Below are 24,144 nucleotides of genomic sequence, written 5' to 3'. Positions count from 1 at the left end.
TTTGGAATGTCAGACAACATCCCAAATATACTGCTGTGTTCCTTGAGCTGCATGAAACGTTCTTCAACTGACTGTATTGCACAATCTAGCACCTGGTTAAAGAATTCAACTTTGAATTGTTATCTGGGGTCTCTTATGGGATTATCCCGTGCCTCGTAATCAAAATGTCGTCTTCTTTGGTGACTCTTGTATTCTTGAATGGGTGGGAAAATCGCTTCAGTGTGAAGTTCCTCTGCCAACTTCTGTGCTCTTCAGAACGTTTTGAAATCCCCCATCTGACCAGTAAGACGGCAGGTCTGACTTTGCTTTGCCCAGTTGTTCATTGCTCCAGATATATCAAGGTCAGCAACTTGGAGTCTCTTGCTTACAACATTTATTTCAAACAGTATGTCAGGCCACAACACTAAGCCAGGCAGAAATTTGCAGTTATGTATGTTTCTGGTGATTCCATTTCCCTCTGCCCCTGTTCTCCCACGAACAGTTCCTGTCATAGCCTTATCCTCCATAATGGCAACGGTGGCATCATCTATCTTCCCAAGCTGGTGTTTGAGAGGCTTTGTCGCCTCCACTCCACTTTCCCATCGTGTGGCACTCGGTGGTTTCAGTGTCAGAGAGGATGTTCCCAGATGTTGCTTCAAAATTTGCCATCGATGAGTTGATGCAGAGAAAAATACTTCGATGCTTTGAATTACATTCAAAAATTCAGCAGCCTCTCTAGAAGCTGATGCTGCATCACTGACCACCAAGTCCAATGAATGAGAACTGCATGGGACAAAAAAAGCTCGAGGGTTTAACTCTCGGATCCGTGTCTGCTCTCTTCTGTTCTGTCCTCTCATGTTGGCACCATTATCGTAGCCCTGACCTCTCACGTCAGCTATCGCAATTCCCGTATCTTCCAGCTTTTTAAGAAGCACATTTGTCATACCAGCTCCATCAATGTCAATAAATTCTAGAAAATGCTCTCTGACAGTCACCATTGCAGGGACACTTTCACTAGCTTCTCTTGTTGTTACAAAACGCACCATTAAAGTCATTTGTTCTCTATGGCTGATGTCAGGTGTGCAGTCCAGAATAACAGAGGAATATCTTGCTGACTTCAGATCTGCCACAATCTTCTGTGTGACTTTTGTTGCCAGTAACTGTATGATCTCATTTTGAATTGTTTTTCCAAGGTAGTGGTGTGTGTACATTTCTTGGGTGGTGACTCTTCCTAGATACTCCTGGAGTCCAGCATCAAACTCAGCCATCAGCTCCACAATTTTAAGGAAGTTTCCATTGTTCGGCACATACAGCTGATCTGAAGTGCCACGCAGGGCTAGGTTTTGGGTCGCGAGCATTCTCACAATGGCAATGAGCCTTTTCAGAACATTTTGCCAGTAAAGAGACTCTGACGCAATCTTCTCTTGATGCTGATCATCTATGGTGGCTTTTAACCTTAGTCTCATCTCAAGCTCTTTCCACCTATGGAATGCTCTCTGGTGATTTCCTGCCTTCTCATGGCATGCCAGATTTCCAGCCAGATTTTTCCAGTCCTTTGTTCCTGTAGAACCCAGTGTGGCTGGAACATTAGACTGGAACAGTTGGCAACAAAAACAGTATGCAGCATTCTGGGTTTTTGAGTACATAAGGCATGGCCTCTCCACTTTGTCACCATTGGGGATTTCATGCCAGTAATGTGTTGGATGGAAGCTTCTATTTTCATTGTCTTTGGGGAACATGAAGTTTTTCACTTGCTGTGGCCCATGCAGTACAAGGAAGTCCCTCAGGCTACTGCTCAAGTGGGTCCATGGTCCTGGATCATCTAGACTTAAGGAACTAAACTCAGCAGCCGCTATTTCTTGCGCCTCCACCACACCCTTCTCTGATCTACACTTTTCTTCAGGAATGTGCATGGTTACATCCATTTGAGATGGAGATATGGATGCTGCAGTAGCTGCCAGGTCACCTGCACTCTGACTAACTGGAAGACCAGGCATCTCCTCACCACTCACATCCTCCCTGGAGCCGGAAGGCTCACCGTGAACATTTGTGTCTATGTCTCTCAGGAGAGCTCCTTCCTGCTTAGATAGAAAAGCTTCCTTTGCTTTCTTTCTTTTTCTGAATGCTGCCCCAGGGGGGCGTTTTCTTCTTTCACTCATGGCTGCTGTTCTGGGCCAGCTATAGTGGCTCTCAACACTCAATTGAAGGGGACAAATAAGCAGGCTGGTAGCAGGGCCTGAGCAAGGGAAGATATCAGCATCTTAAGGACCTAACTGGCTCCTACTACTTCAGTTGACAGCCTGTTCTCCTCAAGTGGGTTCAGGGAAGCAGCAGGACACAGGAAGCTCCCTGAGAAGCTGGGGTAAACAGCCCAGGTTCCTGGGGGTGCTCGAGGGGTACATAAGAGGCGCCTCCTCCTCTCTCTCCCTGAAGCTCCTGCTGCTTTCTGTGATTCCCGCTCCCCTTTTCTCCTGCCTGCCTGTTCTGTCTCTTGTGCCCTCCTCCCTCCAGCCCAGCACTCCCCCCTCTCTGTGCGTCTCGAGCAGAGAGAATCCAGATGCACCAGCAGCAGACACCATCTTCTACACTCTGGGTCAGTGGTCCCCAAACTTTCTCGGCGACAGCATTTCGGCGGCACACAAAAATGCGTTGGGGACCACTGCTCTGGGTCCTAGTGGCACCCCTCCACAGTCTGGCACCTGAGGCGGCCGCCTCAGTTCACCTCATGGTAAGGCCAGCCCTGTTTCTGGGCACCCCGTAGAGATCCCACAATGTTTCACGTTCTCTTTGCTGAGCCGGGAGGCGCTGGTTTGATATCACAGGTGCACAGGTCACCAGCCTGTCCCCTTCCCATGCTGGTAGAGAGCAGCATGTTCTTCCCCTGCTGCAGTTTCTTCACCACTGACTGCATGTTTACTGACGTGCAGAGGCTGGTGCCTCGGAGAGACCCTGGCAGAATCCAGAAGCTGCATATCAACTCAAGCGACTCACGCCACGGTGCAGAGATGCCCAGCCGCTGCCTCGTCTCTACCTTTTTTGGCACGGGATGGGGTCAGGGAGGGAGGAGGTGGAAATGGCTCTGGAGTCATATTATTATTTGTTGTTTGCATTAGGGTAGCACCGAGGAGCGCCAGGCCCCCTTTGTGGTAAGAGCTGTGCAGATACAGAACAAAAAGATGGTCGCTGCCCCAATCTAAGGCTGTGTCAACACTGCAATCACAGGTGTGACTGCAGCCCTGTAGCCAGGCCGGTTTTGATATAAGCAGCTCCAAGAACAGCCGCGGCAGCATGAACTAGCTGCTCAAGCCTATGCCAGGGTCCCGGACGGCCCTGCACAGCCCATGCTCCTAGGTCGACACTAGCTCAGGTCTGTCACATACCCTAAGTATAAGAAAGGAGAGAGAGACAGACAGACAGGGAGGGAGGGAGGCCACAATGAAGCAACGTGACCATGGCTGGCAGGGGATTGTGGAGTGGGAGGCACACACCCTCATCCACCCCGTCACTGTCAGCTCCTGCCTTGAAGCATCTGACTTAAATGGCACCGCCTCCCTAGTAGAGCTGGGAGTTAAAAGCTTGCTGGGGGAAAAGAAGAGGTCTCTGCAGCCTTGCGCCTGCTTCTCAGCACAGAGTGCGTCAAGAATAATGACAGGTTTCAGAGTAACAGCTGTGTTAGTCTGTATTCGCAAAAAGAAAAGGAGTACTTGTTGCACCTTAGAGACTAACCAATTTATTTGAGCATGAGCTTTCGTGAGCTACAGCTCACTTCATCGGATGCATACTGTGGAAGCTGCAGAAGACATTATATACACACAGAGACCATGAAACAATACCTCCTCCCACCCCACTCTCCTGCTGGTAATAGCTTATCTAAAGTGATCATCAAGTTGGGCCATTTCCAGCACAAATCCAGGTTTTCTCACCCTCCGCCCCCCCACACACAAACTCACTCTCCTGCTGGTAATAGCCCATCCAAAGTGACCACTCTCTTCACAATGTGTATGATAATCAAGGTGGGCCATTTCCTGCACAAAATCCAGGTTCTCTCACCCCCTCACCCCCCTCCAAAAACCACACACACAAACTCACTCTCACAAATCTTGGGAGACAGGCCAGTCCTTGCCTACAGACAGCCCCCCAACCTGAAGCAAATACTCACCAACAACCACATACCACACAACAGAACCACTAACCCAGGAACCTATCCTTGCAACAAAGCCTGTTGCCAACTGTGCCCACATATCTATTCAGGGGACACCATCACAGGGCCTAATAACATCAGCCACACTATCAGAGGCTCGTTCACCTGCACATCCACCAATGTGATATATGCCATCATGTGCCAGCAATGCCCCTCTGCCATGTACATTGGTCAAACTGGACAGTCTCTAAGTAAAAGAATAAATGGACACAAATCAGATGTCAAGAATTATAACATTCATAAGCCAGTCGGAGAACACTTCAATCTCTCTGGTCACGCAATCACAGACATGAAGGTCACTATCTTACAACAAAAAAACTTCAAATCCAGACTCCAGCGAGAAACTGCTGAATTGGAATTCATTTGCAAATTGGATACTATTAATTTAGGCTTAAATAGAGACTGGGAGTGGCTAAGTCATTATGCAAGGTAGCCTATTTCCCCTTGTTTTTTCCTACCCCCCCCCCAAGACGTTCTGGTTAAACTTGGATTTATGCTGGAAATGGCCCACCTTGATTATCATGCACATTGTAAGGAGAGTGGTCAGTTTGGATGAGCTATTGCCAGCAGGAGAGTGAGTTTGTGTGGGGTGGGGGGGGGGTGAGAAAACCTGGATTTGTGCTGGAAATGGCCCACCTTGATTATCATACACATTGTGAAGAGAGTGGTCACTTTGGATGGGCTATTACCAGCAGGAGAGTGAGTTTGTGTGTGGGGGGGCGGAGGGTGAGAAAACCTGGATTTGTGCTGGAAATGGCCCAACTTGATGATCACTTTAGATAAGCTATTACCAGCAGGAGAGTGGGATGGGAGGAGGTATTGTTTCATGGTCTCTGTGTATATAATGTCTTCTGCAGTTTCCACAGTATGCATCCGATGAAGTGAGCTGTAGCTCACGAAAGCTCATGCTCAAATAAATTGGTTAGTCTCTAAGGTGCCACAAGTACTCCTTTTCTTTTTAAGAATAATGACGTCGCATTTCATTAACCTGTCACTGGCTCAGTAGCCCCCAGGCTCTTTCTTTCTCCTGCATCATCAGAGGAGACAATGGTTCTGTATGCCACATAAGGTCGTCACTGACACCTAGGCTAACCCTGCTTGCCTTGGCAAATCTTAGCCTGCAGAAGTGATAGCTGCAAAAAGAACCCAACCACGGAAGAGTGATCCATCTCCGTCCCTTAGAAAGGTGGCAAATGAGAGTTAACCTGAAGGAAGTATGTAAAATAACAGCTGGTCTAGAGAAAGCCACAGTCAATGAAACTGAAAAGTGGCAAATTCAGAATTGCAAAAAGGAAATGTCTGTTCAGACCATGCGTGTTTGTGAAACTCCCTGCCACTGCATGTCATGGGGACCAAGAATTTAGCAGGATTCCAGGAGGGACTGGGCATTTCTATGGGTAGCAAGAATATCTGGAGTTATTAGCGTTAATGCTAAGAGAAGGCTATCAAACCTCGTTTAAGCCAACCTCTGATTATTAGAGACCAAGATGAGACATAAGTGGATTAAGTTTAGAAGTGTGAGCAACAAGGGTGATGTCGTGGTGGGAGTCTGCTATAGACCACCAGACCAGGGGGATGAGGTGGACGAGGCTTTCTTCCGGCAACTCATGGAAGTTACTAGATCGCAGGCCCTGGTTCTCATGGGAGACTTCAATCACCCTGATAGCTGCTGGGAGAGCAATACAGCGGTGCACAGACAATCCAGGAAGTTTTTGGAAAGGGTAGGGGACAATTTCCTGTTGCAAGTGCTGGAGGAACCAACTAAGGGGAGAGCTCTTCTTGACCTGCTGCTCACAAACCTGGAAGAATTAGTAGGGGAAGCTAAAGTGGATGGAAACCTGGGAGGCAGTGACCATGAGATGGTCGAGTTCAGGATCCTGACACAGGGAAGAAAGGAGAGCAGCAGAACACGTATCCTGGACTTCAGAAAAGCAGACTTTGACTCCCTCAGGGAACTGATGGGCAGGATCCCCTGGGAGAATAACATGAGGGGGAAAGGAGTCCAGGAGAGCTGGCTGTATTTTAAAGAATCCTTATTGAGGTTACAGGGACAAACCATCCCGACGTGTAGAAAAAATAGTAAATATGGCAGGCGACCAGCTTGGCTTAACAGTGAAATCCTTGCTGATCATGAACACAAAAAAGAAACTTACAAGAAGTGGAAGATTGGACAAATGACCAGGGAAGAGTATAAAAATATTGCTCGGGGATGCAGGAGTGAAATCAGAAAGGCCAAATCACACCAGGAGTTACAGCTAGCAAGAGATGTTAAGAGTAACAAGAAGGGTTTCTTCATGTATGTCAGCAACAAGAAGAAAGTCAAGGAAAGTGTGGGCCCCTTCCTGAATGAGGGAGGCAACCTAGTGACAGAGGATGTGGAAAAAGCTAATGTACTCAACGCTTTTTTTGCCTCTGTCTTCACGAACAAGGTCAGCTCCCAGACTACTGCACTGGGCAACACAGCATGGGGAGGAGGTGACCAGCCCTCTGTGGAGAAAGAAGTGGTTCAGGACTATTTAGAAAAGCTGGACAAGCACAAGTCCATGGGGCCGGATGCGCTGCATCCGAGAGTGCTAAAGGAGTTGGCGGATGTGATTGCAGAGCCATTGGCCATTATCTTTGAAAACTCATGGCGATCTGGGGAAGTCCCGGACGACTGGAAAAAGGCTAATGTAGTGCCCATCTTTTAAAAAGGGAAGAAGGAGGATCCTGGGAACTGCAGGCCAGTCAGCCTCACCTCAGTCTCTGGAAAAATCATGGAGCATGTCTTCAAGGAATCAATTCTGAAGCACTTCGAGGAGAGGAAAGTGATCGGGAACAGTCAGCATGGATTCACCAAGGGCAAGTCATGCCTGACTAATCTAATTGCCTTTTATGATGAGATAACTGGCTCTGCGGATGAGGGGAAAGCGGTGGACATGTTGTTCCTTGACTTTAGCAAAGCTTTTGACACTGTCTCCCACAGTATTCTTGCCAGCAAGTTAAAGAAGTATGGGCTGGATGAATGGACTATAAGGTGGATAGAAAGTTGGCTAGATTGTCGGGCTCAACGGGTAGTGATCAATGGCTCCATGTCTAGTTGGCAGCCAGTATCAAGTGGAGTGCCCCAAGAGTCGGTCCTGGGGCCGGTTTTGTTCAATATCTTCATAAATGATCTGGAGGATGGTGTGGATTGCACCCTCAGCAAGTTTGCAGATGACACTAAACTGGGAGGAGAGGTAGATACTCTGGAGGGTAGGGATAGGATACAGAGGACCCTAGACAAATTAGAGGATTGGGCCAAAAGAAATCTGATGAGGTTGAACAAGGACAAGTGCAGAGTCCTGCACTTAGGATGGAAGAATCCCATGCACCGCTACAGACTAGGGACCGAATGGCTCGGCAGCAGTTCTGCAGAAAAGGACCTAGGGGTTACAGTGGATGAGAAGCTGGATATGAGTCAACAGTGTGCTCTTGTTGCCAAGAAGGCCAATGGCATTTTGGGATGCATCTGTAGGGGCATTGCCAGCAGATCGAGGGACGTGATTTTTCCCCTCTATTCGACATTGGTGAGGCCTCATCTGGAGTCCTGTGTCCAGTTTTGGGCCCCAAACTACAAGAAGGATGTGGAAAAATTGGAAATAGTCCAGCCGAGGGCAACAAAAATGATTAGAGGACTGGAACACATGACTTATGAGGAGAGGCTGAGGGAACTGGGATTGTTTAGTCTGCGGAAGAGAAGAATGAGGGGGGATTTGATAGCTGCTTTCAACTACCTGAAAGGGGGTTCCAAAGAGGATGGATCTAGACTGTTCTCAGTGGTAGTGGATGACAGAACAAGGAGTAATGGTCTCAAGTTGCAGTGGGGGAGGTTTAGGTTGGATATTAGGAAAAACTTTTTCACTAGGAGGGTGGTGAAACACTGGAATGCGTTACCTAGGGAGGTGGTGGAATCTCCTTCCTTAGAAGTTTTTAAGGTCAGGCTTGACAAAGCCCTGGCTGGGATGATTTAGTTGGGGATCAGTCCTGCTTTGAGCAGGGGGTTGGACTAGATGACCTCCTGAGGTCCCTTCCAACCCTGATATTCTATGATTCTAATCAGGTGGGGGGGAGGGGCAGATTATCTCACATCTGTCTTCAGTGTATTTCTTTCACCTTCCTCTGAGGCACATGGTGCCAGCCACTGTCACAGACAGGACACTGGACTGGATGGACCTCAGGTCTGATCCAGTCGGGCAAGTCCCATGTTCCTCTGAGTGGTTTTATGGTTAAGGTCTGAGGCTGGGACTCAGGGAAACCAGATTCCATTCCATCTAGCGTTACAGACAGTATGACCTTGGGTCTCATGTGCAGCTCCCTGCACCTCAGGGTTCCCACCTGTAAAAGAGCGACAATGACACTTCCCTTCTTCCTAGAGGTGTGACAGGTCCTTAATGTTTGCAAAGTGATCAATTACTACAATGATTTGAGGGGCGATGGGAACGGGACATCAAAGTAGATGGCATGTGGTGTAGTAAATTCCAGCACCAGTTATGGCGGTATTCCTTCAGCAGTCCTCCAGGCATCAATATGACAATGCTTGCAATTGCTAATATTATATCAGCGATAACGGGGTTAACGTTACCAGTCCTGTTCGACTGCTACCTGCTGGTGGATTATTATAGACAGTAATCATCTCAAAGCAACGCCACACAGATTTAAATGGCCATTTAATGCAAATAATTTCAAAGGTCTAATGGGCTAAGAGCTTTAAATATGGAGACATTGTTACACTGGACTATTGCTGGCCATTAAAATGTTTATGTTTTTCCGTATCAGGTAGCCTGGTAATTTGCTAAAAGCCAAAGAATATAATAATAAAAATATTTGTAAGGGTGATTTGGCAGAAGAGCTAACAGACAGTGTGTTGGAATTGTCTTGTCAAGCAGCTTTTGCATAAGGCTCTAAAAGAGACTGCTTGGTTTGAAAGACTTTTTAAAGTGCGGCTGGCCTCGAGAAAGTGGGTCTGTGTGTGAATCAACACGCCAGATTGGGAAGGAAAAATAAAAGCAGCATTGCCAAATCTAGTCCTTTTCTCTCAAGTCTCCTAATAGTCGACGTTAGTCTCCAAGCTCCTGGAGTCATGTGAATATGTGAGAATCTCAGCTTTCATTTTTTTAAAAAAGTTGCTAGACTACCTGGTTGTGCAGAAAAGCATGAAAACGTGGCCTGAGTGCACCCTAAACCAGAAGGCAAATAAAATGAACTCCAATTTTTTTATTATTTTTTTTTAAAGCTCATGGTTTTTGAATGCTTGAGCTTGACAGTAATGTAATTCAACTCACTTCACATCCCTTTCCTCCCGGCTTTATTTCCAAAAACAAAACTCAAAATCAGAACAAATCATTCAAACTACTGATGGAATTTTGAACTTTCATCTCAATTTGGGATGAAAGGTTGATATGTTGAGTGTTTTCATGGAATGGAAACTCCAAAATATTTTAATTCAGAAACATGTTTTGTTTTGATAATGTTGAAACATGATAATATAAAATATTAAATATAAGTATAAACTATATTCATATAACATTAAAACTGAATTAAAAAATTAAGTCAAAATGAAATGATAATGTCAAAACTAAGGGAATCAAGGAAATTGAAACAAAATACTCTGTTTCAGATAAAATCACCCTGAAATGCATGATCTCATGAGACATTTCAATGAAACAGCATCTTCTGATGGAAGACTGTTCCCTCAAAACTTTTCAACCCACTCTACTACTGGATACTACCCTCCTTCCCCATTAACTTCCCCCCCATCAGCGAGTATGTAGAGAGTGGCCCCAAAACACAAGCCTCTGCCAGTGACTTGAACTAAAAGAGTAACTGGGCTAGCAACAAGGCTCATACCCACTTAGCTAGGGGGTTACTGCATCAGAAACTGGGATAAGAAAGTTACACTGAATTCCTCCCTTGACCCTCCTCACAAGGAATAAAGGTTGTTTAGGCCAGATTCTGCCCTTGGTTACACACCCACATGACACCCCCTGCCCCCCATTGCCCTCAGCGTATTTGCAAGAGGTGTAACTGACTGCAGCTTAGTCAACAATTCTGCTGGTGATGCAGGAAAAGGATGAGACTCCAAACTTGCTCTGCCATACCCGTGCTGGCTCTGCAGAGCTAACGAGAGTACAGGACGGTCAAACCTCAGGTGTGACACTAAAGGCAGTGGACTTGGTACATAAAGGGAGCAGAGCTGCTGTGCAGAGAGGAGCAACTTTGCACATACACTTCTCAGAGCAGAACTGCACCTTCATATTTCAGCCAAAGATCATTAGGGAGCTGGCAAACTCCTCCCCTGTAAATCCCAGTGTGAAATATGCTGCTTGAGTTTGGGACATCTCGAGTTATCGTTAGCAAATAAATTAGAAACTGATGAAAGGGAAGCAAAGAGATTTGTTACAATGATGTGGGCCAGGACTGAATCCATTACTCACACCAGGATGGCTTTGAACTTGCTTCCCTTGAACTTCCTCAGATATAAGAGCTGAGATAAGCATCTCCTTTGTCTCCATCATAATTAAATGGGCATTGATTAAAATAAGCCTGCGTGTGAACCATCATATATTTCCAAGTGACTGGAGCACAGTAAAATAATGGTGTTGTAAATGTCAGACAGATTCAGGCGGAGGGGGTTTGTGAAGGAGGGGGGGTTCCCCCAGAGAATAATTTATCACCAAAGACTGAACTAATTATATCTCTTCTCAGACTCTGTGAAATGTTTGTTTATTCTCTCCTAATTCCGAGCAATTTGTTATTACAGTGATCCCACATTTACAAGGCACTTTGCAGCCAAGTGGATCTAAAAGCACATTGCCAATGTTGCTAACCGAAAAGCAGAACAAGAACCACCAGCGGGAAGCTGAACCCAGACTAATTCAGATCAGAAATTAGGGACAGATGTTTAACAGTGGGGGTGATTAACCATTGGACCAAACGGCCAAGGAAAATGGTGAATTTTTCTCTTGGCGTCTCCAAATCCAGACTGGATGCTTTTCTGGAAGATGCTTTAGACAGGCACATGTTGTTGGGATTAATAAATGGGTGACATTTAATGGCTTGTATACAGGAGATCAGACTAGATAATCTAATGGTCCCTCCTGGCCTTAAACTCTATTCATCTATGAAGAGCAGGGTACCAGCAAACCTCGATGGGCCAGATTTCCAGACATTCAGCACCAAGAGTTGGGACTGATTTTTACACGGGCTCAGCACCTCCAGGTTTTTCGAAGATACTCGTACCCTATGTGCACCCGACGTGCTGAGCTCTTTGGGCCTAGGAAGCATTGTCCCAAATGGCAGAGGATGGATCCATTTAGCATGTCTGACCTTCTCAGCAGAATTGCACCTGCCACAGAGCTCCTTCACAGCCCATTTCCTCCGGCTTCCTCTAGACTCAGGACATATCTGCACTACAAAATTTTGCCGCGGCAGTTCGCATATCGCTTTTGCAGGAGCATACTTGTCTCCTTGCGTCGGCACTGAGCACACTCACCAGGAGTGCGTGTGGCGATGCACAGCGTGGTGCACCGTGGGCAGGTATCCCAGTGTGCAACTCACCGCCCTGCAGGCCACTGTCTTTTGGGAATTTTGAGCAATGCATGGTGAGGCAGAAATAAGTTGCGTGGGGTGACCGGCTCTGTGGTTCAAGTTCCCACCATGCAACTTTTTCTACCCCGTAATGCCATCTCTATCCATTAATTTTTGCCCCTATTTAGAAAATTCCATGAGCCCACATGGGACTTGTCGTTGTCCACCATCTCTGAGAGAAGCATGGAGCCTGCATAGCTCTGCACTATTCTCATGAATGTTGCAAGCACAGAGCTCTCCAGTATTTGCAGAGTTGCAAGTAGAGCCGCGGAGAGCATGACAACTTCCTGGAGGACAGATTGCTGTGGGAAATAGCGAGAACCAATTTAAGATTGTTGGTGGTGTTCACGCAGCAGCTGCACAGGGTGGAGCCCCACTTCTGGGCCCAAGAAGCACTGACTGGTGGGGTCGCATCGTAATGCGGGCTTGGAATGACGGGCAGGAAGAGCTGCTCGGAGTGCTCCCCAGCCTGGACAGGCAGGAAGAGCTGCTCGGTGTGCTCCCCAGCCTGGACAGGCAGGAAGAGCTGCTCGGAGCGCTCCCCAGCCTGGACAGCCATGAAGAGCTGCTCGGTGTGCTCCCCAGCCTGGACGGGCAGGAAGAGCTGCTCGGAGCGCTCCCCAGCCTGCACAGGCAGGAAGAGCTGCTCGGAGTGCTCCCCAGCCTGCACAGGCAGGAAGAGCTGCTCGGAGCGCTCCCCAGCCTGGACAGGCAGGAAGAGCTGCTCAGAGCGCTCCCCAGCCTGCACAGGCAGGAAGAGCTGCTCGGTGTGCTCCCCAGCCTGGACAGGCAGGAAGAGCTGCTCGGAGCGCTCCCCAGCCTGGACAGCCATGAAGAGCTGCTCGGTGTGCTCCCCAGCCTGGACAGGCAGGAAGAGCTGCTCGGAGCGCTCCCCAGCCTGCACAGGCAGGAAGAGCTGCTCGGAGCGCTCCCCAGCCTGGACAGGCAGGAAGAGCTGCTCGGAGCGCTCCCCAGCCTGGACAGGCAGGAAGAGCTGCTCGGAGCGCTCCCCAGCCTGGACAGTCAGGAAGAGCTGCTCGGAGCGCTCCCCAGCCTGGACAGTCAGGAAGAGCTGCTCGGAGCGCTCCCCAGCCTGGACGGGCAGGAAGAGCTGCTCGGTGTGTTCCCCAGCCTGGACAGCCATGAAGAGCTGCTCGGTGTGCTCCCCAGCCTGGACAGCCAGGAAGAGCTGCTCGGTGTGCTCCCCAGCCTGGACAGGCAGGAAGAGCTGCTCGGAGCGCTCCCCAGCCTGGACAGTCAGGAAGAGCTGCTCGGTGTGCTCCCCAGCCTGGACGGGCAGGAAGAGCTGCTCGGTGTGCTCCCCAGCCTGCACGGGCAGGAAGAGCTGCTCGGAGTGCTCCCCAGCCTGGACAGGCAGGAAGAGCTGCTCGGTGTGCTCCCCAGCCTGGACAGGCAGGAAGAGCTGCTCGGAGCGCTCCCCAGCCTGGACAGGCAGGAAGAGCTGCTCGGAGCGCTCCCCAGCCTGGACAAGCAGGAAGAGCTGCTCGGTGTGCTCCCCAGCCTGGACAGGCAGGAAGAGCTGCTCGGAGCGCTCCCCAGCCTGGACAGGCAGGAAGAGCTGCTCGGAGTGCTCCCCAGCCTGGACGGGCAGGAAGAGCTGCTCGGAGTGCTCCCCAGCCTGGACGGGCAGGAAGAGCTGCTCGGAGTGCTCCCCAGCCTGGACGGGCAGGAAGAGCTGCTCGGTGCGCTCCCCAGCCTGGACGGGCAGGAAGAGCTGCTCGGAGCGCTCCCCAGCCTGGACGGGCAGGAAGAGCTGCTCGGTGTGCTCCCCAGCCTGGACAGCCAGGAAGAGCTGCTCGGAGCGCTCCCCAGCCTGGACAGGCAGGAAGAGCTGCTCGGAGTGCTCCCCAGCCTGGACGGGCAGGAAGAGCTGCTCGGTGTGCTCCCCAGCCTGGACAGGCAGGAAGAGCTGCTCGGAGTGCTCCCCAGCCTGGACAGGCAGGAAGAGCTGCTAGGAGTGTTCCCCAGCCTGGACAAGCAGGAAGAGCTGCTCGGAGTGCTCCCCAGCCTGGACGGGCAGGAAGAGCTGCTCGGTGTGCTCCCCAGCCTGGACAGCCAGGAAGAGCTGCTCGGTGTGCTCCCCAGCCTGGACAGGCAGGAAGAGCTGCTCGGTGTGCTCCCCAGCCTGGACAGCCAGGAAGAGCTGCTCGGAGTGCTCCCCAGCCTGCACAGGCAGGAAGAGCTGCTCGGAGCGCTCCCCAGCCTGGACGGGCAGGAAGAGCTGCTCGGTGTGCTCCCCAGCCTGGACAGGCAGGAAGAGCTGCTCGGTGTGCTCCCCAGCCTGGACAGCCAGGAAGAGCTGCTCGGTGTGCTCCCCAGCCTGGACAGGCAGGAAGAGCTGCTCGGAGTGCTCCCCAGCCTGGACAGGCAGGAAGAGCTGTTAGGAGTGTTCCCCAGCCTGGACAGCCAGGAAGAGCTGCTCGGAGCGCTCCCCAGCCTGGACAGGCAGGAAGAGCTGCTCAGAGCGCTCCCCAGCCTGCACAGGCAGGAAGAGCTGCTCGGAGTGCTCCCCAGCCTGGACAGCCAGGAAGAGCTGCTCGGAGCGCTCCCCAGCCTGGACGGGCAGGAAGAGCTGCTCGGAGTGCTCCCCAGCCTGGACTGCCAGGAAGAGCTGCTCGGAGCGCTCCCCAGCCTGGACGGGCAGGAAGAGCTGCTCAGAGCGCTCCCCAGCCTGCACAGGCAGGAAGAGATGCTCGGTGTGCTCCCCAGCCTGGACAGGCAGGAAGAGCTGCTCGGTGTGCTCCCCAGCCTGGACAGCCAGGAAGAGCTGCTAGGAGTGCTCCCCAGCCTGGACAGGCAGGAAGAGCTGCTAGGAGTGCTCCCCAGCCTGGACAGGCAGGAAGAGCTGCTCGGAGCGCTCCCCAGCCTGGACAGGCAGGAAGAGCTGCTCAGAGCGCTCCCCAGCCTGCACAGGCAGGAAGAGCTGCTCGGTGTGCTCCCCAGCCTGGACAGCCAGGAAGAGCTGCTCGGAGCGCTCCCCAGCCTGGACAGGCAGGAAGAGCTGCTCGGAGTGCTCCCCAGCCTGGACGGGCAGGAAGAGCTGCTCGGTGTGCTCCCCAGCCTGGACAGGCAGGAAGAGCTGCTCGGTGTGCTCCCCAGCCTGGACAGCCAGGAAGAGCTGCTCGGAGCGCTCCCCAGCCTGGACAGGCAGGAAGAGCTGCTCGGAGTGCTCCCCAGCCTGGACAGTCAGGAAGAGCTGCTCGGTGTGCTCCCCAGCCTGGACGGGCAGGAAGAGCTGCTCGGAGTGCTCCCCAGCCTGGACAGGCAGGAAGAGCTGCTCGGAGTGCTCCCCAGCCTGGACAGGCAGGAAGAGGCATTTCAAAAATTCACGGGGTTTTAAAGGGGCGGGGGGCCTGCCAGTCTCCATAACCCTTGGGCAGTGGAGCTCACAGTTGTGACCAGAGCAGTCAATGTCAGGCATGATGGGACAGCTGCTGGAGGACTGTTAAGGTCGACATAGACAATGCAGTGTCTGCATTGACACTGCACCAGCCTCGGTACCTCGACCATGGCTCAGCTCCGCTTGGGGAGATGGTGGTCCTGTGTCGCTGTAACGGAAGCGAACATCGATGGGAGACACGTGCACAACTGGGTTGACGGAGACGCAGCCGAGGTCAGGTCTGGCTCAGTTAACACAAGAAGTTCGCTAGCTTTTGTTTTGATTAGGTGAATGTGAGGAGCCAGCTGCACAGCCTGAAGCCATGGTTAGTGTCAGCGACAAGTGTGGATAGTCAGGCCTAGCAGCCAGAGTGGGAGTCAGGAGCTGAGAAATGGAACCAAGGGTACGGGGAGATGTCAGCAAACCAGTAAAGTGCCTGAAACCACTACGCCTTATTGCTAAAAGCAACCAAGTCAGCAGGCTGTAAAGTGGCCATGCAGCAGCCTCAGTTTGACCAAGGCAGGAGGAGAGGGGGTTTTGTGTGCCACAGGAAGGGCAGCTTGAGCCCGTGTCCTTCCTGATAACAATTGTGTTGAAGTTGCTGATACATGCATTTTAGAAGAGCAGGATGTGCCCTCAGAAATGTGTCTATTTGGGCCTCAAACTCTGGAAAAACCCACACCTGGTTAATCAATAATCAAAAGAAACCTCTTGCTTGAACCATTGAAACTGCTTGCTTGACAAGTTTTCTTTAAGGGACATGTCAGTCTATTACGAATGTATAAATAAGGGGGAAAAGTTTGAGGTAGTTGGACTCTTCTGGACTCTCCCTCTGGATACATCTTGCAGTCCCCAGTGGCAGATGGAAAGTTTTGGCCACCGGAAGCCTGCCGCTGTGCCACTCGAGAGCCACACTCAGCTTTGGTAATTATCGAGGGTTGGGGTGTTTTACTAACCTGCTGCGGACGTGTGTATAAGTACTTGAGACTAAGTAAAGTTTCGCTTTAAGTGAAAGCACTCTTGTGTTGTCCTGTTTGTGCCGCCATCTATTGGTCGGACGGCCGTGTCTCCCCTGATTTACTTCCTGACACCACCTCGCACAGAGTAAAAGTTACCAAGAGCTTTGGGTTGAAAGAACCCCAGGTAACAAAGGGTCAGAACCGAGTCAGAGGCCAAAAGCTCAAGCCAAGAGTCAAACCAGTCACAGCCAGGAATCGGAGCCTGGAGAACCTGCAGTCAGGGAAGCGGGAACAGTGCTGGGGCAGAAGCAAAGCTGGGACAAGGCAAGGAGGCAGGGACAAGGCCAGGTCTCTCTCGGCAGCAGATCAGGGATCTGCCTTGTTGCACAGACACTTTCCTGGAACTCCCTCCCTGCTTCAATAGTGCACTTGCACCAATCAGAGATCCTGGGGGGTGCTGCCAATCGGGTCTGCCGGGGGGGCACTTCCGTGGTGCCTTGTCAGCCAGGGCTCAGAGCGCATGGATCACAATTCTGCCACCGCTGCTAGCTGGCAGGGTGGACGGGTCAGGCACCGGCACCTTGCAGACTTGGGGGTCAGGCCATACAGGGAACGCTGAGCACTGATACAGCCTCTTCTCCACAGCTCGGCCAGTGCTGCCCATCTTGTAAATTGCCTGCTACCAGCTAACCTTGACGCTCCTCGCCGCTCTGACCTGCAGCTACTCGGATTCTGACCTCCTCCCAGCTCTGCCAAGGAACCAGTCCTGTCCTGCAGCGTCCCTTGTCTATGCCCGCCCTACTTCCCAGCTCAGCCAGTGCACCCAGGGCTGAATGCGCAGAAGGATTGCCGTGTTGTGGTTCTGAACCTCTTTGGTGCCTGGAAAAAACCCCGTGATTCACAAAGCCCGAGCTAGGCAGACGCCTGGGCTCCGGTACAACGAACGGGGAGAGGTAAGCGAGCAGTCCACATAGGCCAGCAGGCTAGGCAGGGAGCCCCCTAAGCTTGCCTGGGGGAGAAACGCACCAGAAGGGGGCGGGGTTTACTAAGCCCCACCCCTGTCTCACAGGCAAGTGCCTAAGCCCAGCTGCAGGGAGGCTCCGAGCGCTGCTTGGGGTTCTCAGCTGGGAGCCCTCGGCTGAGCCTGGGCGCCTATGCCAGGTCAGCAAAAGCCGGTGACGGGAGGGAGCCGGGGGGGCACTCCTGACTTGTAGCCTCAGTGTCGTTCAGGCCAGAGGGAAGGAGCGAGGGCGAGAACACACGCTAGTCTGAGGCTGGCTCCCTAGCCTAGTGGTTAGAGCCCTCGCCCAGGCTATGACCGGAGCCAGTCCCCCCGCACCTCCAGTGATTCTCTCGTTATGTAGCCAGAGTGCTACAGCTTCCAGAGCAGGGACTGCGGGGCTCCCTGTCCCACAGCCGCATTGGAGCGCTCACCTGAGAGCTGTTCGAATCCCTTCTGCCCCCTTCACTAGAGGGGTGACTCGACCAGCGGGTCTCCCCCACCCCAGGCGAGGCCCCTCACGACTGGGCTAAAGGTTATGAGGGAGTGGCTTCCTCTTGCTCACCCCGGTTTTGTGTAAGCTCACTGAGGGGGGCCCAATCCGGCAGGCAGCCTCTGGATTGTGAATGACTCTGGGGCTCTGGTGGGGAGACAGGCACCCAGACACCCATGGCAGGGGCAGCAGGGAACATGCTCAGAGACAGAAACATAAGGCAGGGAGGGAACTTTTACTACAGAAACATGGGCTTCGAGGGCGTTTAGGCACCTGCGAGGCCCAGCTGGGAGGGGTTGTGCACCGCACTAGCCCCCAGACTGGGACTCAGGTGCCTAAACCAGGATCTAGGGGCCTAACTCCTTCTGCGCATTCAGCCCCTAGCTCCTCCCCTATCAACCTCTGCTCCACCAGCAGAAAGCCGTTCTGTGGCAGTCTGAGGCCGGCATCGCCGACTCCCCCAGAGGGTCTGCAGTGCAATTTGCCACATGCTGAACCTTCACGGTCTTGACCCAATTTGGTGAGTCCGACAGGAGTCCTGCCCGTGCTACCTGAATCTACTGGAGAATGGGGGGAGGGAATGTCAGTCTGTGTCCAGTTTTCAAAGGGGAAAACAGGAACCTGGAACCCCAAAGAATAAGCAGTTGAATCATCTGAGGTGTACAACATTGTAGTCGAGTGAGGCTTTTATGAAAGCTTGTAATGTTCTGATCTTCATCATCATTGGGAGACGTAGTGAGGAATCTCACTTTCCAAATCGATAGAAAGCTGTCGAGTTTAACAATGGCAAAACTCCAGCATCACCCCAGAGAGGGGCAATGAGGGATCAGACTGGGAAGGGCACCTCCCAAGCCAGGAAACTAGATTCAAGTACGCCCCCTATGCCCAGCCCAGAAAAGGACAATGGTGGATTATTAAAATTAATGGAAAGAAATTGAGACATCCCAATTCTTGAATTAAGAGCAGCGGTTCTCAAATTGTGGGTTGTGACCCCAAAGTGAGTCATGACCCCATTACTGGGGTCACCAGGGCTGGCGTAGACTTGCTGGGGCTCAGGGCTGAAGCCTGAGCCCCACAGCACTGTGTGGCAGGGCTCAGGTTACAGGCTGGCTGAAGCCCCTGGGCTTGGGCTTTGACCCCTTCCCCACCTGAGGTGGTGAGGCTTAGGCTTTGCCCCCCTCCCCTCGACCTGGGGCAGTGGGTCTCGTGTGGACTCAAGCTTCTGTCCGCCCTCCTGGGGTCGTGTAGTAATTTTTGCTGTCAGAAGGGAGTCACGGTCCAATTAAGTTTGAGACCCCCCGATTAAGAGGAAAAAATAAAGAGAGAAAAAAAGGCTTTTTAAAACCAGGCTGGTGTCTCAGATTTTGGCACCTAGAAACTGAGGGATGGTTATGGGTGCTGGCCATGAAATGTTGGGTTCTCAGTGTGGCTAAGGGGGCATGGTGGAAAACTATTCAAAGGCCACAGATAACTTCTACTACAGAAGGGACTTTATCTAATGTGGAAGTATAAAGCCTGAGGTTGTGTCTTTATGTTTCACACCTTCAGGGGTGATGAACCAGAGGGGAAAAGTCCAGGTGTCTGGTAGGTGAGGACTCGGGAAGGATGGATTTGGGGAGACTCGTGACTGGAAGGCCTGGAAGGGCAAGGAGAGTATAAGGGGTGGGGAGGTTTAGGAGACCAGAGACAGATTTCCACCTAAAAGAGCTTCAGATTTTTTATCCCTGCAAGATATATTGCCTCTCATCTCTGTAATGCAGGAGGAGAACGAACGTTTGTGAACCCGCCTGCGGGGCTAATTTACCCTTTGAAAATTTATTTTGTATTACAGTAAATCCAAACTGGCCTCCAAATCACACCTTTTATCAGTTTGATTTCTCTGAGGTGATTTATTCTGGACACAAGCACAGCCTGTGAGGCTAGAAATAGGGTTTTCAAAGGCTTGTTAAGCTCTTTAACATTTGTTTTCCCAATAGATATAATTTGAGTTCTATCTAACGGCTTTTGCAGCAGGCAAGCACCACTGTGACCTTCCTACTCAGGGAACACGGCGTGTTACTGATTTATCCATCCCACAAGGTGTAGTGGACAAAAGTTCTTTGGGACTGGGACTGTCTTTTTGTTTCTGGGTTTGTGCAGAACCCAGCATGATGGGATCCTGGCCCCTGACGGGCGCTGTTAGGTGCTACCGTAATGCATCTAATATAATAAATAATAATAATGATGGGTAATGGGGTTGAGAGTTAACATCCATTTGTATGTGCCAGAAGCTGGGAATGGGCGATAGGGGATTACCTGTTTAAGTTCATTCCCTCTGGGGCATCTGGCACTGGCCACTGTCGGAAGACAGGCTACTGGGCTAGACGGACCATTGGTCTGACCCAGTATAGTCATTCTTATATGTGTGTGTCTGTCTGTCTGTCTGTGTTTGTGTGCAAACATCTGGGGTTCGTTTATATGAACCTGAACTGCATGGGCTTTAAAATGCTTACAGCACCAGGGCTCAGATATTGTGGTAAGGGGAGCTAGAGAGACTAATAAAATACATAGACAATCAGGTATAATGCCCAAGAATTAGCCAAGACAATCTCACCCTGATTTCTGCAATTTCTAAGTCCCTTCCTGTGGCATTTCTTCCTCAGTCAGCACATGTTCTCACAATGTATCGTTGCATGGCAGGGTCATGCCGGGGCAGGGGTTGGGAGTGATTCAGCGCTGGGTGAAAGGAATGCTTTCGCTCAACGTGTGCCACCCACAGAAGCCAAGAATAAATTACGAAGATTCTTCTAGGCATCGGAAAAAGCCATGATCCAAGTCTATTTGAATCTTATTAAGTATGGAGTGTTTTGTCTCCAGCACAAACAGTTATGAGTCTCACCCAAGAATATCCTAACAATGCAATCTGCAAAATGAATTCACATTACAAAGGGCTAATGTGTAGCAACCCAATAACAGACTAACTTTGTCACTCAGCAATGATGGCAGATTCCATTAGCATTCCAGATTACTAACCTGCTGGTGTCCGCCTGTGGTGGAAGTAACTGTGCATCTCAAAAAAAAGATTTGGAAGCTAATGTGTGAGTGTTAGTAATTTGGCCAATGCAGTTATTGTACATCATACTTGAAATGCAATTTCCATCAACTGCACGGCAATCCGATCTATGGCTGTGTTTAGCTAGCATTAATCTTCCAATCATCGAGCCTCGCTCCGCCAAAGGATCCCCTGGTGCTTCGCAGACTACAAACATTTTGCTACGAGTTAAAAAAGTGTCTGTAAGATTTCCAACAATTGTGTTGGGCAGGGTGTGTGGAATCAACGGCTCTTGTTTAAAAATGGAATTGCTCATTATCTTAATGTAATTTGCTCCCTATCAGCCTGAGAAATCTAAGATATTGACTCCTAGGCCTAGTAGTTGACATCACAAGAAGCTAATGACCAGCAAACATTCTCCTCAGACCCCCAGAAAAGATGCTCCCAGGAATAAAATAATTTAATCCTTCTTTAATGTATAAATTCCCATATGTACCAACTCTCTGCCCATACAAACTGATTCTGCTCAATTCTTCTGTCTCTGCTGGGAATTTACTCTACTTACCGTTCTCTCCATAAAATGAGATCTCCTTGCATTCTTTTTACTTATGCTCCTGCTTAATTTAATCTTGTGTTCCCCAGTGCAGGCCTGCCTAACAACCTCACAAATCCATTTTATAATTTCAGTCGTCTTGACAAGCACTTAATTGCCCTCTCTCAAAACTACATAATCTCCGTTATTCAGTCCCACCTGATATCAGAGTTTGATTTTGTGCAGTCACTGGAGGAAATGGCAGAGGACTGCAGCCGTTGCTTCTACACAACCTGGAGCATCTGAACAAAGTGGGGAGCTGCTTCTGGGCTCAGCCGACCTGCCCTGAGTGTTAGGATAGGACAGCAATATTGACCCGGTGATGCATATGTGGGACACTTTATGAGATTGTTAATACCAATATTATAAAACTGCAAGGAATCTGACCAGATAGGCCATGTAAGGTATTATAATTAGCCAAGTATAATAACCATGTTTGTATCATTTTTGTATTGTGAGTTATAGATATGTAGGGAACATCTGTATTTCCAAACTTGTGCTGTGGTTCTTGGTGACAACCCCGACAGATTGGCATTAGCACTGCCTAGCCTCGTCAATGGCCCATCAAGAGTCATCAACTGTACAATGAACCCATTTGAAGGAGCCAGGGGATACACCTTCTGACTCAGCAGGACATGAGGGGTGTGTCTATGGACAGAGAACTCTAAGTCTTTTCTATGCCCGTGTGCTGAGTAGCTTGTGTTTGGGGCACAAGAAATACAAGCCATATGGCAAAAGCACTATAAATAGCAGCTGCATCTTCTCCATTTTGTCTCCATTCCTGCTTCTTACCTCTGGAGTCACTTTTGTACAAACGAAGCTCTGAACAACCCATCCAAGCTGTGGATGTGTTCCAGAGGGACTTTCAAGCCAGCAGACTCACCAATACTGCTAAGAACCTGATATATGGACTTTGAAGTCTCTGTTTGTATGTGATTGCTTTACCATTTAACAACTATCTTCTTGTTCTTTCTTTTTTTTCTTCTTTATAATAAACCTTTCGTTTCAGACACTAAAGGATTGGCTGGCAGCGTGGTATTTTGAGTAAGATGCAAACTAATATTGGCCTGGTGACCCTTTGGGGTCAGAAGAACATTTTGTGTAGTGAGCAGAGGTTTTAAATAACTTCTCGCTGTCCTAGGTGCTGATTCGGAGCCAGGGCACTGGAATGCAATAAAGGGGGCTGTATGATTTCTTTTTTATTTATTTAGTTATTTATTTGCTTCTTGATAACTAGTGTGTGGAATCAGAAGCACAGTTTGTGACCGATTGGGGAGTTTACTTCACTATTACCCACCAGTCTTGGGAGTATCTTCTCCCGCTTTTGCAGCCTGCTCTGACCTTGGAATTTCCAGTGAGGGCTGCCCTAGGAACCCTGCGTCACAGCTGGGATGACTGGCAAGGGGTGCAGAACTGCCCGCCACCTTCCTGGAAATATGTGCTGAGTACCTTCTGACCCTGCAGCACTATATCACCACTAGGAGAGTCCCGCGAAGTGCGTGTTGATCACCATCAAGGCCCTGGCTGTCCCTGTTGCTGGTGAAGCAGGTTGGTGTTGGACGTCCACAGATGGGGGCACTGCACTGGTATCAGGGGCAGGGTACGGAAGGGGGGGAAATGAGACAGCGTGTAGCTGCTAGGGCACTGCAAAGGGATGAGCAGTGCCTGCTGTGCTTGCAAAGGTAACGCAGCACCAGACACTTCCCATGTTTCACCTCAGGCACCTGTTCAAAAAGCGAAATAGCCCCTGAAGTGCTCTGGCTATTCAAAATGGGGCATAAGTTCCCTGGCCACGGACACCTCATGATTTCTGTGTCGCTACAGCAATAAACATGCTGCCATGGGATGATGTGGCTGTTTAGCCCTTATTTTCCTCTGCCACTTGTGCCTTGCCACACAGTGAGGGACAGAGCGAAGGAAAACTGGGATTGTTTGAACACCATGGGGGCACTGCACGAGGTTATCAGGTACAGAGGTGTTCAGGAGAGCAAGTCCCCCCTCACTCCAGGGAGCAGGATAGGGTAGAAGAAACAATAAGGACACTCCACCCCCTTTTCCAGAGCTAACGCTGCCCACGTAGAAATGGATGTCTTCTCTGGCACATATTCGATTTGCTTGCCATAACACGCCATAGAAGATATGGGTTGGAAGAGACCTCAGGAGGTCATCTAGTCCAAACCCCTGCTCAAAGCAGAACCAATCCCCAACTAAATCATTCCAGCCAGGGCTCTGTCAAGCCGGGCCTTAAAAACCTCTAAGGATCAAGATTCCATCACCTCCCGAGGCAACCCATTCCAGTGCTTCACCACCCTCTTAGTGAAAAAGTTTTTCCTAATATCCAACCTAGACTTTCCCCACTGTAACGTTTGACCATTGCTCCTTGTTCTGTCATCTCCCACCACTGAGAACAGCTGAGCTCCATCCTCTTTGGAACCCCCCCTTCAGGTAGTTGAAGGCTGCTATCAAATCCCCCCTCACTCTTCTCTTCTGCAGACTAAACAAGCCCAGTTCCCTCAACCTCTCCTCATAAATCATGTGCCCCAGCCCCCTAATCATTTTTGTTGCCCTCTGCTGGATTCTCTCCAAATTGTCCACATCCTTTCTGCAGTGGGGGCTGGGGGGGGGCCCTCAAACTGGACGTAATACTCCAGATGTGTTCTCACCAGTGCCGAATAGCGGGGAATAATCACTTCCCTCAATCTGCTGGCAATGCTCCTACTAATGCAGACCAATATGCCATGAGCTTTCTTGGCAACAAGGGCACACTGTTAACTCATATCCAGCTTCTTGTCCACCGTAATCACCAGGTCCTTTTCTGCAGAACTGCCGCTTAGCCAGTCAGCCTCCAGCCTGTAGCAATGCATGGCATTCTTCCGTCCTA

The sequence above is a fragment of the Natator depressus genome, chromosome 27, assembly GCF_965152275.1.
Source record: "Natator depressus isolate rNatDep1 chromosome 27, rNatDep2.hap1, whole genome shotgun sequence".
NCBI classification, from domain to species: Eukaryota; Metazoa; Chordata; order Testudines; family Cheloniidae; genus Natator; species Natator depressus.
The sequence above is the reverse complement of the archived record's forward strand: the minus strand, read 5'-3'. Positions refer to the sequence as shown.